Source organism: Trichechus manatus, unplaced genomic scaffold (genome assembly GCF_000243295.1).
Source record: "Trichechus manatus latirostris isolate Lorelei unplaced genomic scaffold, TriManLat1.0 scaffold00069, whole genome shotgun sequence".
NCBI lineage: Eukaryota > Metazoa > Chordata > Mammalia > Sirenia > Trichechidae > Trichechus > Trichechus manatus.
In genome coordinates this window covers 11,042,891-11,059,685 of record NW_004444005.1, presented here as the reverse complement: position 1 = coordinate 11,059,685, position 16,795 = coordinate 11,042,891, and the positions used below count along the sequence as shown (strand labels likewise).

At 47.2% G+C, this 16,795-nt stretch overlaps 1 non-coding gene across 1 annotated transcript; it reads left to right on the top strand.

Annotated features, from left to right (window-relative positions):
* The first annotated feature begins 14,075 nt into the window (after positions 1-14,075).
* On the top strand, positions 14,076-14,182 carry LOC111821195 (U6 spliceosomal RNA). Its single transcript, XR_002824648.1, has one exon. It is a non-coding gene; the product is annotated as a U6 spliceosomal RNA (small nuclear RNA).
* The last annotated feature ends 2,613 nt before the right edge of the window (positions 14,183-16,795 follow it).

The window sequence follows — 16,795 nt, the reverse complement described above, 5'->3', positions numbered from 1 at the left end:
TGTTGATTCTCTGTTTGGCTTAGTTTTTCGGATCTTTGCTGTGGAGGGACGGCGTGGTGCTTCTGCCTAGAGCGCCATCTTGCCGGACTCCTCTGTCGGGTTCTGGATATTTTTATGTTCCTAAAAACATTCTTGAGCTTTGTTCTGATATGCAGTTGAGTTACTTGGAAATAGTTTGGTGCTTTTAAGAATTGTTGTCCACATTTGTTAGGCAGAACCAGGGCAACACTAAAGAACATCATGTCTGGTAAAGTGAAGGGTCAGCAAACGTGAAGGAAACCCTCAATAAGATGGATTCACGCAATAACTTAGCTGCAGCAATAAGCTTATAAATGCCAACGATTGTGAGGATAGCACAGGACCAGGAAATGTTTTGTTCTGTTGTACGTAAGTTTGCCATGAGTCAGAGGCAACTAGACAGCAACCAAGAACCACAAACTAGCCCTTACTACTGAGGTGGGCTCTTTCTGAGTAACCTGATCAATGGCTCATGGATTATGAATTTTTCAGTTGGCTGGTGAGAATGGGCAATATTCCTGGCCCTATTTTACTTTGGGGCACTGTTACCTCTAATCTTTTTGAGTGGTTCTTTCTTCAACCTTGAGTAGTCTATTCATACTCATGCACTGGCCAATATTCTGCTGAATACTCAAGCAGGACCTTCTGGAGAATTCCAGAATTTTCTGTGTTGCTCTGTCCTCTCAGGTACTCTGTCCAGCAAACCCTAGCCGTGTTGGCCTCTTGGACTCTCAGTTCTGTCTACTCAACTCGGGGAGTCCGTCAGGCTCTGCAGGTTCCCTGTGCCATGGCCTGGGCATGAGCTCCAGACAGGATGCTGGCTCAATCCCATCTCTCAGGGATCCCTGCACTTTACTGTCTGATGTCCAGTGTCTTGAAAACCTTGTTTGCATGTATTATGTCCAGCTTTGCTGCTGTTTCAGGCAAGAGAGGAAATACAGTCCTTTTTATTCTCTTTCTCTGTCTTTTACTCCATCCCAGTCAGAAATGGACATCACCTCTGTCTTTAATACTAAATAAAAAAAAAGTTCACAAAGTATAAAATAAATATGCAAGAGTCCATATGGATATAGAAGCCCTGGTGGAGCAGTGGTTAAGAGCACGGGTGCTAACCAAAAGGTTGAAAGTTTGAATCACCTGCTGCTCCTTGGAAACCCTATGGGGCAGTTCACCTCTGTCCTATAGGGTGGCTATGAGTCAGAATTGGCTTGACAGCAGCAGGTTTATATGGATATAAGTAAGTGATTGAATAAATAAGTAAATGAAGGGGACGAAACAAATCTTTGCTAGAAAAATTCCAAATACTAAATGTAGATACTCCTCTCTCCAGGAGATAGAACTTAAAACATTCTCTTCTCCCCCCACTGCAAACGAGGGTGAGCTTCCAAAGAATGCTGTCATTGTTGTTAGCTGATGTGAAGTTGGACCCTCATGGCTCCCTCATATGCAATGGGACAAAACACTGCCCAGTCCTGCACCACCCACATCATTGATTACAGGTTGGACTGTCGTGACCCATAGGGTTTCCATTGGCTGATTTTTGGAAGCAGGCCTTTCTTTCTAGTCTGTCTTAGACTGGATGCTCCACTGAAACCTGTTCAACATCAAAACAATAGAGTTTGGAAAAGAAACAAATGCTAATGCTACAATTGAGAAACCTGTCAGACCGCACCCTAACCAAGTGACCCAGTCATGCCATGTACCCCTGATACAACGTGAAGAGAAAGACACTTTACCTCTGTGGTCTGCTTTCCAAAAGCCCATAACCTCAGTCTATCCATGAGAAACACATCAGAAGAAAAAAAAAAAAACAGATTTAGGGATACTCTACATTCTCGAAGACCAGTAGTCTTCAAGACTGTCAAGGTCATGAAAACAAGGACAGACTGAGAGATTGTCTCAGACTAGATGAGACCTGGGAGATGTGATGCCTAAATGTAACGTGATTCCTGGATTGAATACTGGAATAGAAAGAGGACATTAATGTGAATAAATCTGGAGTTCAGTTAAAAAAAAAAATTGAAACAAAGCCAACACATTGCAGAGAAGAAAGGATGGAGTCTTCCATCAACGGTGTGTGAGATCAATTGGGTATCTGTACGGAAAAAGAAAAATTCTTGATCCTTCCTTTTATCTTACATAAAAATCAATTTCAGATGGATTATAGGTCTAAATGTGAAACAAGAAAGCTTTTAGAAGAAAACATAGGAGTGTACCTTTTTGACCTTAGTGTAGGCAGATTTCTTAAGTAAGACCTAAAAGGGAAAATGGATACATTGGATTATATTAAAATTAAGAACTTCCATTAATCAAAAGACACCATTAAGGGAGTGCAAAGACTACCAAAAAACTTGAAGGAAATGGTCACAATATACGTACTTGACCAAGGACTCAGCCAAAATAGGTAAAGAATTGCAAATTACGAAGGGAAAAATGACAAACTAGAAGAGATTGGGCAATCTGTTTGAGTAAACACTTCACAAAAGAGTGATGTCCAGATGGTCACTATGCATATTTGCAACCTCAGTGAGCTATCACTATATCTCCACCAGAATGGGGGAAAAAAAACCCAAACACAAAATATCAAAAGTTGGTCAGCACATGGAGTAAGTAACTTCATCTTGTAAAATGCTAGTGGAGATGTGCGTTATGATCCCTTTGGGAAACCACGTGGCGGGACCTACTAAAGCCAAAAATAAGTTCATTCTGTGACTGAGCTGTTCTGTTCCCCTCCCAGGTAGAGCCCATGAAATGTGTGCAGCTCACCAAGGGCCACATCCTGAATGTTCATAGCAGCCCTTCTCCTGATAACCTCCAGTTGGAGGCTACCCACAGACTCATCAACCCTGTGTGTGTCAGAGCAGAACTGTGCTCCACAGGGTTTTCAATGTTTCAGGAGTAGATCACCAAACCTTTTGTCTGACATGCCTCTGGGTGGATTTGAACTGCCAACATTTCAGTTAGTAGCCAAGAGCTTAACCATCTGTGCCATCCAGGGTCTCCCATTAATAGAATGGGTACGTAAATACTGATGTATTCACATGGCGAAATGCTGAAGAACAGCCAGGAGGGATGAGCCACAACTTCTTGCAACAACACGGAAGAGTCTCACACACCTTCTGGTGAACAAAAGAAGCCAGACACAAGGCATGTACATTTGAAGCCATTTCCACAAAGTATAAGAACAAGGGAAAGGAGTCTTTGTTGTCCCGGGTAGCATTGTAGTTAACCTTGGGGGGAGGGTCGTGACTTGAGGAGAGAACCCCAATTTTATGGGGAATGCTCGTGTTCTGTTTCTTAAGTGGTTTTGTTTACACAGGTATGCTCAGTTTGAGAAAAGTCAGCAAGCTCTACGCTTTTGACATCTTCACTGTCCTTCAATAAAAAATTGTTATTGGAAAGAATTTCAAATTCTCATGGAGCCTAGACTTTCTGGAGCCATTGAGGCTGGGTGAACCCCTGAAACTATTGCCCTGAGATAATATTTAAACCTTAAACAAAAAATATTCCCTGAAATCTTGAAACCAAACAATAGTTTAGCGGAACTTGTAAAGAATGTCTGCCTTGACAACGGCAACTCGAAAGATTAGAGAGGAAAATTAGGGGCCAGTGAGGGTGTGTTAATAGGGAAGGAACAACTCAGAAAAGGAGGGTGAAAATGGTTGCACGATATGAAGAATGTGATTAATATTTTGGATTGTACTTGTTGAACTTGTTGGCGTATGTTCTGCTGTGTGTATTTTCAATAACAACAACAAAAATAAATGACTAAAAAAATAAAATCTGCAGTGGCAACTTGAAAAAAAATTGTTACAAGAGATTTAGAAAATAAGTCATGTTTTGATTTGCTAAGTCTAGGTTGGCATCTTGGTGGCACAGAGGTTAAAATCTTGGCTGCTAATGAAAAGGTCAGCAGTTCAAATCCACCAGCCGCTCCTTGGAAACCCTATGGGGCAGTTCTCCTCTGACCTATAAGGTTGCTATGAGTTGGAACTGACTCCACGGCAATGGGTTTTAAATCTAGATTGAGGGAGCATGGTTGTTTATTATTTTCTTGTATTTGAAACAATTTCAATAAATTAAAATATGCATATAACACAAGAAGTGAAAATCCCTTATCCTCCTATCTAACTAATCCTCTCTCCCAACCCCTCTATAAGGCAACTTCTTACAATCATTTTGTTTCCAAATCTTTTTATCTGGAAGATTCTGGTCATATTAATCATAGAATATTGGAGCTAGGACATATTTTAAGAATTGCCTAATACAAAGACACCTCGAGTGAGTAATTTCTGAACTGAATTCTAGCTATTCTTTAACTCCTATGACATGTAAACTCTTCCAGATTATACATGAAAGGACAGAAATCTTAACAGCAAAACTTGGTAATGATCATCAAAGAAGAAGAAATTGTATGTGAATTTCACCTCCAAATCTAGATTCAAAAATCTTCAAAAAATGTAAAGATGAAATCACATCCAGGAGTATATTTAGTAGAATCCGTCACGGACAGGTAGAGTTTATTCCAGGAACTTGGAATCTGCCCTGGGTGGACACCAGCAGAAATGGCTTCCCTCAGTCCCCTCACTGCTCCCTGGAGACTCGTCCTCTTCATGCCCAGCCAGTGCAGCCTTCCTGGCTCCTCAGGAGATCTCAGGCCAATTTCAGAGCTTTGCAGGTGTTAAAAATCCACCCTGCCTAAGCTCGGAGCTTCAAACTGTCCTCCCAGGTAAATCCTTCCCCAGGTGCATCTCCCACTGATACGGCTGGAAAACTGGGTTGGAAAGGGGCCGGGGTGCCTTATCTTCTTCTCTCCACCTAGCGTCCCTTCCTGCCCCTGCCCGGAGCTGCTCTGCGTGCCCTTCCTGGATCACCTGGGGTTACTAAGGGTCAGAGGTAAAGTGTGGAGATTTGGGATGCAGAGGATGTCATCTGGTGTTGGTGTGCCCTCTGCAAGGTGGACATCCAAGCACTCGCTAGCTTTTGGGTGGGGTGCTTGGTGGGGGGGTCCCAACTGCCAGGCTCAGGGTGCCTGGCCTCCTACAGCCCTCCCTCCACCCCATATGCATGGGATGGTCCTGACCCTTACTGTACGGGTGCCTTTCCCACAGCGGAGGTTATTGTAATGGTTACTGTGGGGGGGGTAGGGATTCCCAGGCTGGATCAGGTCAGCCTGGTCAGAGGCCTTGGGCGGCAGCACAGCCCTTGGCCCACAGTCATGGGGGTGCTCCCTTTGCTGTCTGTAATCACGACCCTGCTTGACAAGAGGCAGTGTGTACAGTAGTTAGCTCCAGCCCCCCAAGACCACATCCCAGCACTACCTCTTCCCCATAAGTGAGACAGGCATCTATCTCCCTCTCTGTCTGGGTTTCCTTGGTGGTGTGGACTCAGGGCCCCCATTAGCACTGCTATGATGTCCTCTGTTGTCCCTGGCTGCACACCTCCCAGTTAGGTTTTTCAGACTTGTGGCCCCAAAATCCGGGACAGAGGCAAACACACTACTTGTTCCTTCTCAGCGCACTCCATTCTGCTTAGGGTGAGAGCCAGGCATTGTAGCCCTGCCCCTCACTCAGGACGTTTTCACTCTGCAATCTCTCCACAACCCCTGCGCTTGACCACCCTCTGGCCTCAGCTTGGAGATCCTCCCGGGGGTGAGGAGGGTTGGGGCCCTAAGCCACTTCACAAACTCGGCTCATGCAGACAAGGTGACGGAGTGGACTGTTGTGGCCCTAGGGGCTCCCAACCCGGGAACAATAGGAGAAACAACAGGTCACCTCCTGTTGTCCAGGGAAGTATTAGCATGACGACATTCACCCACAGAATCCATTAAATGCTAAAGGAGAGAAACTATTAGTCAATAGACACCAAAAACGACTTTATAAAACACAGCCAAAAACAATCCAACCTATTGCCGTCTAGTCAATTCGTATTCATAGCAACCCTATAGCACACAGTAGAACTCCCCCATAGGGTTTGCAAGGAAAGGCTGGTGGATTTGAAGTGCTGACCTTTCGGTTAGCAACAAAACACTCAGCTTCTGCGCCACGAGGGTTCCATACAGGCACTTATAAAAGTTAAAAAAGAAAGAAAGAAAATCTGTTCAAAGTAGGAATAGAGGAGAACTTTTTAAACATGAATGAAAAGAAAGACTACTTACCCCAAACTAGCAGCTAATAGATGAAACAGTAACTATTGAAGCAATCTCTAATATTAGGGGTGAGAGAGGATGCCTCCCATCTTGATTATTGTTTAACACTGCTTCAGAGACTTTGGTGCTTGCAAAGTAACAAGAAAATAAGATAACTTGTATGAATATGCAAACATGTTATGGATATTAACTGTTTGTCTCCATACATGCTGCACTTTTCACCCTGTAGCATTTGGATCGGACTACTTACGGTATATTTTTTCAAACAAAATTTATAAACCTTACATAGTTCAGGTTGCCCAACTTTTTCTTTTAGCGTTTCTTAGATTTGTGTTTTGCTTATGAAAGTCTCCTTTATCTCAAGTTCATATAAATATTCTTCTCTTGCAGATAGCTAGCCTCCGTATCTGTCTTATGTTAACCTGTTGCCGTCAAGTCGATTCTGACTCCTAGTGACCCTATAGGACAGAGTAGAACTGCCTCATTGAGTTTCCAAGGAGCAGCTGGTGGATTCAAACTGCCGACCTTTTGTTTAGCAGCCAAACGCTTAACCGCTGCACCGCCAGGGCCCGTGTCATAATGTCTTATGTGAAGTTCCTGTATATACAAGACCGTTTCTGGGCATTTTATTATGTTTCATTGATCCGTTTGTCTATCTGTGAGAACACCATACATACTGTTTTGATTGCAGGAGCTATTTACACTTCATTTACAAGTAGGTATCTTGGACATCACCATCTGTTTGTCAGCTTGTGCTACTGTGGTGGCTTGTGTGCTGCTGTGATGCTGGAAGCTATGTCACTGGTATTTTAAATGCCAGCAGGGTTACCCATGGTGGACAGGTTTCAGTGGAGCTTTCAGACTAAGAAGACTAGGAAGAAAGTCCTGGCAATCTACTCCTGAAAATTAGCCAATGAAAACTTTATGGATCATAACAGAACATTGTCCTCTGACTCACTTGCTTTGGACAGGCTATCAGGAGGGATCAGTCCCTAGAGGAAGATATATTTGGTTTACCTAGAGGGCCAGAGAGGGAAAGGGAGGCCCTTGGTGATATGGACTGGCAGAGAAGCTGCAACGACAGACTTGAACATGCTGATAATTGTGAGGATGACCCAGGATCAGCATTGTTTCCTGCTGGGGTGCACACAGGATCGCCATGAGCCGGCGTTGACTGGACCACAGCTATCTGTATCTATTCTTGGCCAGTTAATCTTCTGTGTGTGCTTTAAAATTCCTTTGTCCAGTTCCCCAGAATACCCCATTGAGAATCTGGCGGGATGTCATCTACATGCGAAAACATAGACCAGGCTAACGCGTTTGCCTGTGGTATGTTCATTTCCCAGAAAACCGAAAAGGCTGCACTGAAAACACCAGTAAATTACATGTGAATGTGGTAACATAGTTGAGCACAAGGCAAATTGGCAAAAAAATCTGAAATATTGAATTTCAAGTGAAAATGTAAATAAAATCTCATTCACAATAAGAATTAAAAAAAAACTGCAGTCCAGTCGACTCCGACTCATAGTGACCCTGTAGGACAGACTAGAACTGCCCCATAGGGTTTCCAAGGTTGTGAATCTCTACGGAAGCAGACTGCCACATCTGTCTCCTCTGTAGCAGCTGGTGGGTTTGAACCAACAACCTTTCCTTTAGTAGCCGAGCACTTAAATCACTGCACCACCAGAGCTTCTTATAAGAGTAATAAAAACCCAAGAAACCAAACCAGTTGCTATCGAGTCAATTCTGACTCCTAGTGACCCTATAGGACAGAGTAGAACTGCCCCATACAGTTTCCAAGGAGCTGCTGGTGGATTTGAACCACCATCCTTTTGGTTAGCAGCCGAGCTCTTAACCACTGTGCCACCAGGGCTCCTTGTAAGAATAAACATGATAAAATTTCTAAAAATAAATTCAACCTGCAAGGTATGTGTCTTATATGCAGAATACCATAACATCTGAATGAATGGCAAGATAAAGGAAGTTTCTGGACGGTGAGACTTCAGGCGCCCAGGAAGGCAGACATTTCAGACACGTATAACCCCAGAAAACCTGGGGGCGGGGGAAGCAACGGAGCTGAAACAAGATGTGGGGTGTGCTCCCTGATACGACACTCCCAGCCATGTGTTTTTGAGCAAGTTCTTTAACACCGAGAGTCTCTGGGTGGTGCGAACAATTAAATGCTCAACTACTAACCCAAAGTTTGGTGGTTTGAACCAACCCAGAGGTGCCTCAGGAGAAAGGCCTGGTGATCTGCTTCCAGAAGGTCACAGCCTTGAAAACCCTATGGAGCGATTCTACTCTGTACACAGGGGGCCATCACGAGTTGGAATCGACTCGACGGGAATGGGTTTGGTTTGGTTCGGTCTTTACTATCTCTCTCCCCTTCCAAAGTAGCGATCATAACCACTAACTCTCTACCCGTACGGTTTTAGGCGAGGTATCAAGTAGGATGCTCTATTGAAAGAGTAACGTTATCTACCTGTCATGGATTGAATTATGTCCCCCCAAAAAGGAGTGTATCTATTTAGCCAGGCCATGATTCCTCATATTGTGTGGTTTTCCTATATGTTGTAAATCCTGCCTCTATGATGTTAATGAGGGAGGATGGGCAGCAGTTGTGTTAGTAAGGCAGGACTCAGTCTACAAGGTTGGATTGTACCCTGAGGCAATGTCTTGAGATATAAAAGAAGTGAGCAGAGAGACAGGGGGACCTCCTACCATCAAGAAATCGGTGCCCGGAGCAGAGTGCGTCCTTTGGACCAGGGTCCCTGCGCAGAGAAGCTCCTAGTCTGGGGGAACACAGACGAGAAGGCCGAGAGAGAGAAAGCCTTCCCCTGGAGCTGACCCCCTGAGTTTGGACTTTTAGCCTACTTTACTGTGAAGAAATGAATTTCTCTTTGTTAAAACCATCCACTTGCGGTATTTCTGTTATAGAAGCACTAGATGACTAAGACAGAATTTTATGTTGTAATGTTCTGTGATGGTGGCATTGATGTCAAGTTTACACGTGCACACGCCTGGGTAGTTTTTACTTCTGTGCATGTATGGGCGTGTGGGTTATCCTTCACTTGGTGAATTACTGAATTAACAGGCCTTCATTATAATTTCTCAGGAGAAAACTCTGTGCATTCCAAAACCTCACAGTGGAGACAATTCTGGAATTTTCCACCAGCAAGCCCCCTTCGGAGGCGTGTAAACTGCAGGTTAACTTCCCCATCTCCTTAAGATGCAGGTTAGCGAATCCTACTGACCAGTCAAATACTCTCAGGGAGTCAGTCAGATGTTTGAAATGCAGAGTTAATGTGCCTTAACAAAGTGTCTTAAGTTATTCAGGTAACCTTGGGCTAGTCAATTAACCTCTTGGGGCTCCTCTATCTTCATCTGTGAGATGAAGGGGCTGCAGGAGAGGGGCTGGTGGGCCGGGGCCCCTAGCACCACCCTGCGTCAAAACTTTATGCTGGTCTTGGTTCACCAAGGAGCACACTTTCTAAGGCTTCTGGATCTCGATGGTGCAGATCAGAACTCTAAACACACTGTTTCCAGCGTGAACATGTTGTCATAAAAATAATATGTATCCGCAGGTAGAGAATAATTGTAATCTCCAGTGAACAAGAAAACGACCTAAAATTATAACAAATTCAAGCAGATCCCCTTGATTAGAGAATACAGGATGGAATTCTGATGCAGCTTCAGAGGGCTGCAGACTGATGTTTCTGGCGCCCCTGTGCAGTTGCAGGGCTGTTCCGTCTTGGGCCCGGCGCGTGGTGGAGGGGTGCTCTGTGCTCTGGCCGCCTCCCTGCCAGCCTGCAGAAGGAACTGAACTGGAAGATATTTAATACTGAACTATAATAGGATACAGTGCTCATTATTCACCAGCAGGCAGGGGTTCTGGCCCGCAGTAATTATTAAAATCATGTTTGTGCCAAGTAATGCAACGAACGTCACCTACTTTTGACCTGGCTGCGCACAGGAGGTGGGAGAGGCACTGTTCTACATCTGATCAATTGGATTTAGAGAGTGTTTGTGGCACGGCGGAGCAGGGAGCCTGTCAGCAGTGATTAGAGCTGTAGCTGGTGGATGCGGGGGTGTCGGGAGCCCAGGGCACCCCCACCTTCTGCCAGGGGCATGTGGGGACTCCATGGCTTAGCAGGGGTGCTCGTTAACTAGAGGATGGGACCCTAATTTCCTGCCAGGCTCCATGGTGTAATAAATATTGACAGTGCCTCAACTTACATCATAAAAGGGGCAGCCCTGAAGGTGGGTGGGGGGATAGGCGGGCAGCCTCGGGCCAGCAAACCGCTCAGCAGGCTGTAGGAGAGGCCAGGCTTGCGAGACACGCCGTCCTGTCTTCCTGCCTTTGGACATTGGATTGGGTCACCCAAAGAGAAGGGCCCGAACGTTCCCGGTGTCGCCCCATCGGCTCACTGGGGACACTGTTCTCTTACCCCAGGCCTCGCTATTTCTGGGGGACTGCACAGATTTTTTTCCAGCCGAAAATCTGTTCTCCCAAATTTCCTGAAACCTGTCCCCATTCTGTGTCAATTCCTGTGTCAAATGCCTCTACAGAAGGAAGGCCGACGGCTGGGGGTAGTTGGATGCCGATGAAGGTGGCAGAGTGAGAGCTGAGTGGGGAAAAAGCAAGTTTGTGGTTTTAAAAATAAGATATGCTGCCGACTTCTTTGGAAGCAAAAGCAGAGATTTGAAGGAATCGTTAACAATTGGGTTGAACAAGGATTCTGAATGTACAATCCTAAACAGAAGATATAGATGAGACGGAGTCCATGAGCTGACATACCACGAAGGAGCATGTGTGTGCATCCGTATGTCGATACTTAGGTTTTTGGGCAGCCGAGTTTTATCGTCGGCTCATTACTTTTTCAAAACCACCTGGCAGCCCAGAGCCCCGTGAGGACCGTGTTGCTCCATTCGGGTGGGGGGACTTGGAAAGCAGAGACCTGGGCAGGGCAGGCGGCTCTGGGTGTCCTGTAAGTGGGCACCGAGAGCCGCGAGTTGAGGCCTGGGGGCTCTGCGCATAGGAGCCGGGTGCACGCTGAGAGGCAGGGGCTCTGCTCTTCCTGTGCCCCCAGCCCAGGGGACTCTACCAGGAACCTCCCAGTCCCCCCGCCACTCCCAGAGCCAGTGACCCAGAGGGAGGGTCAGGGATGCAGCCCCTGTGGCCCCAGTCAGTGCTGGGCCCAGGTTGGTGCCAGCAAGCAGGGACCCTAGAGGAGAAACCCAGTGAGGACTGCCAATGGCTGGCCCAGCACTTCCTCTCTCTGTGATGAAGGAAGCTAATGAGGCAACCAGCAGGCCGCGCCTAAAGCTGCCACAGAGCTGTCCAGACTCCCACCCTCCCAGGCTGGCCAGGGACGTGGGCCCACCCCACTGGGATGTTCCTCAATCAGCCTGGCAGCTTTGAGGATAGTCCCTTCTATCACCAGGGTTCCAGTTGATCCCACAGCCATCCCAAGAGATGCAGAGCTCCTGAATGGGCCTGACCACATGCCATCTCAGACGCAGCTTTGTCATCTGTGTAGTTACTGTCCTTGAATAAGATGCTTGTAGGTGCTACGGCAGGGCAGCCTCAGTCTTCCCATGTCATGTCTTGGCTCAGAAAGGTGGTGGACCATTCCGGTGACCAGTTGTCTCAGTTGGCCTGGGACCAAACAGTCTCCTTTGATGCAGAACTTTGGAAGTTAAAACCAGGACTGACCCAGGTGTTGGTCCCCCTATCCATACCTTGCTCAGCTTCCCACCGGGGCAATGCCTGGCAGCATCTCAGGTCCTCCCACCCTAACCCTGGGGCCTTCTCTCTCCTCCACCCCCCACCTGCTTCTGGCACAGCCCCAGACCTAGGAGGCCTGAGCCAGCCTGACTTCACTGTCCCCCTTACTATACATGCGAGTTTTGGTTGACCCTGATTCTTAAGACGTCTTCCTTCCCATGGAAACTTTTGATGGAATAAAAGAATATGCTAACTAGAGGGATCAGATAAAAAAGGAAGATACCAGAGCTTGTTGCTGATCAGTAAAAGTTCAAAAATAGATAAATATTATACATTCCATCCAAAAATTACAATTAATTACCATTTTAGTACCATTGAAGTTGTCAACGAATTTGATTACTTTTCTCAATTATAGACTTTGCAAATTACCCCCCCAAAAGTACAAGTGACATCTCTAATTGCTGATCTAACAATCTGCTTCCCAAAATAGAGAGAGGAGACAAAAATAAGTGCAGCAGATAATGATACTTCATCACACAGTGTTGAGCAAAGCATCAGGGACGGCTAACAGGCATGAGGCCAGCTGGGCCTGGAGGCCTCAGGTCCCACACAGGGGTATGAGACCCTCGCTGGCACTCCCAGCAAGGAGTTGACATACTGATGCCATACCCCCCGCCACCTTGCCAATGCAGGGCGTTGCCTGGCTGGCCAAGGAGAGGGTTGTTGTTGGGTGCCATTGAGTTGATTCCTACTCATAGTGACCCTGGAAGACAGAGTAGGGTTTCCTAGGCTCTGATCTTTATCAGAGAAGATCTCCAGGCTTTTTTTCTGAGGCTTCTCTAGATAGACTTGAACCTCCAACCTTTTGGTTAGCAGCCAAGTACGTACCAATTTGCACCACCCAGGGGTTCCTCAGTGAATGTGTTGCTGTAGTGTGCTGTCAACTCAATTCTGACTCATAGTGACTATGGGACAACATAGAACTCCTCATAGGGCTTCCTAGGCTGTAATTTTTATGGGAGCAGATCACCAGGTCTTTCTCCCGCAGAGCTGCTGGGTGGGTTCAAACTGCCAACCTTTTGGTTATCAGCCCAGTGCTTAACCGTTGCACCATGAGTGCTGCTTAAGGAGAGGATAGAGTCCATAGTTCCCTGAGTCCACTGCCCCCTTCCCACCACCTGCCTTTGCCCAGGCTGATCCCTCTGCCTGCAGAGCCAGCCTTGCTCTTCTACACAGAGCCACTGGCCGGCATCTTCTCAGCCTTCAACTTGAGACTTGGCTCCTTGGAGCAGCTTCTGTGCCACCCCCTTGCCCTAGACTCCAGGCAGAGAAGACGTTCCCTCCTCGGAGCTTCTTTCCGGTGCCCTTGCTCCCTGCTGAGCAGTCCTCTGCAGTTCTGTCTTCCCCTGTCTGCAAAGGGTCCCCTTCCTTCATGCATTCCTAGCTCCTAACACCAGGCATGGCCCTCAGCCAGGGGTGATGTGGCCTTATGTGAAGAGCAAGGTTGCCTGAGCTTGAATCTTGGCTCCTCCACTTTCTATTAGTGGGAGATGTTACCTCCCTGGACTCAGTTTTCTCATCTGTAAAATGGGACTATGATGATAACACTGCCGCAGTTCTCATAGTGTCACTGTATGCATTAAACAAGAACATACATGAGATGTTTACCACAGCATCTAACCCAGGAGAAGCACTTGTAACCTGCAAATGCCAGTAAATTTCCATTAGTCCTTAAACCATCCCAAGCCAGACTTGGCCCACCCCCCATATGCAGAATGGCCAGCTCTGACCATTAATTGCCCTCAACAGAGGACGCAGCAACATGTAGAACGAATCAGAAGGAAAATCATCACCCAGACCCCATTCCAAAGGAGAGGCCCGACAAGAGCTACGTCACTCCTGTTTCCTGGCTGCCTTCTAGAGTTTTCCCTCCCCAGTATACCTGCACAGCTGCCATCTTGCTGCCCAAATCACATATAAGTCTTGCTTCCTCGTAGCTCAGGGAGTCGGGTCTGAGGAACTTCCTCCCGGCTCCTTGCTCTGCACATTGCGATAAAGTTGCTTTCTCTTTCTCAAAGGCTGGTGTGCAGATTATTGACAAGTCTGAGTGTGCTGGCCAGAACCCACTTCTAGGGTTCAACAACACACTCAGTTAATAACTGCTTTTAAAATGAATGAACAGTGCTCGCTTCGGCAACACATATACTAAAATTGGAAAGATACAGAGAAGATCAGCATGGCTCCTGCACAAGGATGATACACAAATTCTTGAAGCGTTCCATATATTTGAACGGACACAGGAAATCAGCGGTGGAAAGGAGGAGTACACTGTCACAGTATAGGAAGGGCACCTAGGGTCACATGACAATGTATGCATAAATTTTTGTATGAGAAACTATCTTGAATAGTAAACTTTCACTTAAAGTAGAACAATAAAATAAAAAATAAAAAAATAACAATAAAAAAAATGAAATAAAATAAAATGAATGAAGAACTTGGAGAAAGTTGTCAATGATCGTACTGACATATGAAAGACACCAATGAGTAATTGTCCAGAGTATGGCCGGCCCCTTGATTGTCTCAGTGTCCCCAAGGCTGAGAGAGCCAAGTAACTTTCTCAAGTCAGAGCTGGCGCTCCACAGAGCTGGAACCTGAAGTGTGTCTTTGACTGGGGTCTGCTGTTCCCATGGTTCCACTGCCTGCCACCACCCATCTCCCCTTGTGCTGCAGGAGGACTTCTGGGACGACTTGGCAAAGTCAGCAGCAGCAGCTGCACTGGGGCTGCACCGTGCACCATGTTTCCAGACAGAGTGGCTCACAGTCGCAGGGCCACGGGTGAGTCAGGGACACCAGGCTCTCCCCCAGGCTTCGTCTTTCTTGGCTTACCATCCCCGGGACCCCTCTGCTGAGGACATGCAGACGCTGTCTCCAGAACTCACCTCTGGAACCATCAGCCCACCAGTGTCCCAGGCTCCTCCAGCCATCTGCTCTGGGGGCTCATCAGACTCAGCCTGTGCAAACTGGAACATTCTGCTCTCCTCCCACCCCACAGCCTGTGCCTCAGCCTGGTGCTCTGTCTTTGAGTTCTGCATCCCAGGATATGGTGACACCACCCCTACATACGGGTGCTGAGTAGGGAATCTGGCTGGGTCTGCCTTGGTATCCACTCAGCCCCAAGCTCTGTGCATTTAGCCCCTTAGAAGCTGTTGATGGCCCAACCTCTCTCAGCCACTGCCCCATACTGCTTTATGCCTATGCCTCATCTCTCCTAGGAACATTCTTGGGCCTCTCACTACTGCTGCCTGACGATGCCAGAGAAGCTGCCTGAGGCCCTGGAGCTCCAGGGCTTGCTGAGGGACACTGCCAGGGAGTGCCAGAGCCAGCTCAAAGCTTGTCCCATAGTCACTGCCTCTGTGGCTGTTCTGTCCTCACAGCTGGGACATATGTGCATCTGGGCAGTGCTGGACAAGGCAGAGGGTGGCAAAGCATCCCAGGAAGGAAAGTGAGGTTGTCCAGGTTTCAGGGAAAAGCATTATGGAAAAAAAAGCCAAGGTTGTTAGGGCTGTAGAGCAAAGCATCAAGGGAAGGAAAGCCATACTTGTCAGGACTGTAGGGTAAAGTGTCATGGGAAGGACAGCTGAGGTTGTCCAGGCTTCAGGGTAAAGTATTGTGGGAAGGAAGGCTGTGGTTGTCCAGGCTATAGGATGAAGAATCATGGGTAGGAAAGCATGGTTGTCTGGGCTTGAGGGCAAGGCATCATGGGAAGGAAACCTGGAGTTGTCCAGTCTTCAGGACAAAGCATTGTGGGAAGGAAAGCAGAGATTGTTCAGGCTGTGGGGTGTTGAAGGGAGCTGGGGAGGGAGCAGAGCCCTGGTGGCGCAGTGGTTAAGAGCTTGGCTGCTAACCAAAAGGTTGGCAGTTCGAATCCACCAGCGCTTTTTGGAAACCCTATGGGGCAGTTATACTCTGTCCTATAGGGTCGCTATGAGTCAGAATGGACTTGAGGGCAATGGGTTTGGTTTTTGGTTTAGGGGAGGGAGAAGGATGCCAGGATATGTGAGCTTGGTTGCTGACCGTGGAGTTTGGCTTCAGAGAGGAAGATGCTGAAGAGTTAAGACTTGATCATTCTTAAACGTGGACTTAGAGTCTTTTTAACTAGTGAGCACCATATGAGGGGAAGTGAGTGAATCGGAAGTCACTTTGTTGGGCTGGCCAGGGTCTGTTCCTTACAGTATCTGGTCCCTCAGGCAATGATCACATCTCTGTGGAGGTCAGCTTGTCAACCTGTAGAATGACAGCCAATGGGTGGGCGGGCATGAGCTCATTATGACATAGCACCGGGTGTGTGCTGGGCCCTTGATACATATGATCTCATTAAATCCCAGCAGCAATCCTGTGAAGTACACAGCTATCCTGATTTTTTCCAGGTCAAGAAACATCAGCTTAGAGAGGTTAAATGAATTCTTGACCAGTACATGGTGGAGGCAGGGGTGAGCCAGGGCTGAGTAAGTCCCCCGTCACATGCTCTGTGTCTGGCACTGAGCCCCGATCTTGGCTTCAAGGGTCTCGTCGGTCATCTGGGTGTTTAATGGGTCACACAGACAGGTCCTTGTTGAGGAGGTGAGTGATACAGGCTCGTGGTGTACCCAAGAGCACGCTTTGTGTGCTTTCTATGCTGTGTGCAGTATACTGTGTACAGGTACAGTGTTCCTGTATTTGCAGTACATGTACATTGTTTACCTTATGAGTACTGAAGACCTACTGTGCTCCACGGATGGGTCTAGGTGTTGTTGAGGTCCCCAAGGAAACGACATAGTCCCTCCATCCGGCAGGATGCAAAGGAAATATACATTGAGACAGGGACCCTTCACCTGGTGGGGCCTTAGCAGGCTGTGTGAACT